The sequence below is a fragment of the Carlito syrichta genome, unplaced genomic scaffold, assembly GCF_000164805.1.
Source record: "Carlito syrichta isolate Samal-C Ts95f unplaced genomic scaffold, Tarsius_syrichta-2.0.1 Scaffold311982, whole genome shotgun sequence".
NCBI classification, from domain to species: Eukaryota; Metazoa; Chordata; class Mammalia; order Primates; family Tarsiidae; genus Carlito; species Carlito syrichta.
In genome coordinates this window covers 748,174-750,452 of record NW_007256078.1, presented here as the reverse complement: position 1 = coordinate 750,452, position 2,279 = coordinate 748,174, and positions in this window count along the sequence as shown.

Genomic DNA, 2,279 nt, shown 5'->3' with positions numbered 1-2,279 from the left:
CTCTCGCCTCAGCCTTCCAAGTAGCTGGAAAACGTTCTAAACCTTTCTGAAAATCTGCCAATTGTGTTGACCCTCTCTAATAACAAATATTGTTTTATTGATTTTCTGTATTGTTTTTATATTTTCTATTTTATGATTTCTACTCTACTTTTTATTATTTTATTCCTTCTTTTCCGCTGGGTTTAGTTTGTTCTTCTCCTAGTTTAAGTTGGAAGTCAGGTTAAGGATTCAAGAACACTCCTTTTTGTAATGGAGGCATTTACAGCTATAAATTTCCCACTTAGTACTAATTTTAATACTTCCTTTAAGTTTGGTATGTGTATTTATATTAAAGTATTTTTTAATTTCCCTTGTAATTTCTTTTTGAGCAATTGATTATTTAGAAGTTTGCTGTTTAACTTTTACATATTTGTGAATATCTTGGATTTCTTCTGTTACTGATATTTAAGTTTAGTATTTTCTGGTCAAATAATGTGCTTTGTATGATTTCAGTGTTTCTAAATTTGCTAAGTCTTGTTTTATGGTCTAAAATATAGTCTATTCTGGATAATGTCCCAAGTTCATAAGAGAAGGAAAGTATTCTGCTATGGTTAGGTAAAATGCACTAAAAATTATATGTTCTATCTAGTAGGCTTAGACTGTTGGTTATGTCTTCTATTTCCCACTTGCCATTCTACCTACTTGTTTTATCCAGTATTAAAAACGGAGTATTAAAGTTTCCAATTATTTTTGCTGAATTGTTTTATTCCTCCCTTCAATTTCATCTGTTTTGTTTCAATTATTTGGGGTTCTATTCTTGGATGTACATATGTGTATAATTTTATTACTTCTTCCTGATGGATTGACACTTTTATTATTGTAAAATATTCAGTTTTATCTGTGGTTTGGTTGTGGTTTACATAATATATATTTTCCATACTTTTACTTTCAACTTATTTATGACTGAATCTCAAGTGCATTTGCTATAGACAGTATATAGTTGAATCATTTTTTAAATCCACTATTACAATCCTTACTTTATGCTTGAAATTTTTATGTCATTCATAATTAGGACAATTTAAGATGAGATTAATGTATGCTTTTCTCTCTTTTTTTGCTATATGCCTTATGCTATTTGTGTACTTCTATGATTCCATTACTACCTTGATGACATGCTTTATGCTTGATAGTGTTCTTCATGTCACTGAGTCTATATCATTTTCTTTGTTTATATTGATTTCTGTTTCTCAGAAGGCTAATTTCAATGTATTAATCATTAAATTACTTTAATCTTCCTTTTGCCAATTATAATTAATTACTGAACAACTGTAATAATTTTTTTTTGTAAATTTAGTTATGGTAACTTTTAACTAGAGAATTTAATTTTTTTAAGCAGTTTTATCTCTATTGCTATTCTTTATTTGGTGTGTGATCATTCTCAAATTTCTTTTGTTTTTTATTCTTTAGCTCTTTGAATACACCTGAAAAACCTGATTTAAAGTCTTTGTCTAGTAAGTCTAACGTCTAGGTTTTCTCAGAGACATTTTCTATTTTTTCTCTAGTGCTTGGTTTGTACTTTTCTGGTTTTTGGTTTGTCTTATAATTTTAGTTGCAAATGAAACTTCTAATAATGTAATGTGACAACTTTGGATGTCTGATACTTCTGATTTTCAAAATAAATATACCCAGGATTTTTATTTACTTCCTTTCATTGTTTTTATTATTTGTTTTATTGCTTTTTTGCTTTTTGATGTTTTTATTTTTTAGTTCAATTTTATTTATTTTAACTTTTAAATTGTTTATTTTAAATTATGGGGTACAATTCAGGGTTGGGTATACAAATATTCATTATGCAGGTACTCTTGTTGATGAGGTGTGTTCTGCCTTCTCCAGGCAGATTCCCACTACTGCCAATCCCACCTTCCAATCCCCCCCACCAAGTTTCCCACTACTCTCAATCTTTTTTAATTGCTTCTTTGAATGAATTCTGTGGAGCCTGTATCCTTGCCATGTGTAATCGCTGAAGTTTATGTTTAATTAGTCAGCTAATCATTGGATAGAAGTTTATTTACTTGCCTGAAACATTATGTCTTGAAACTTATGAGACATTCTGTGTTTCTTCTGGGACAAACTGCAGCACTCAGATAAAATATTTACAATTTTATTTTCGTAATTATTTCCTGCTTGCATAGAACCTACAGTTAGCCTTAAATGGAACTTGTAGCCTTCTCATATCTTTTATGTTATATGTCTGTGACATTTAAGATTCTCAGTCATATTTATTAAAGTTCAAGTTTCTC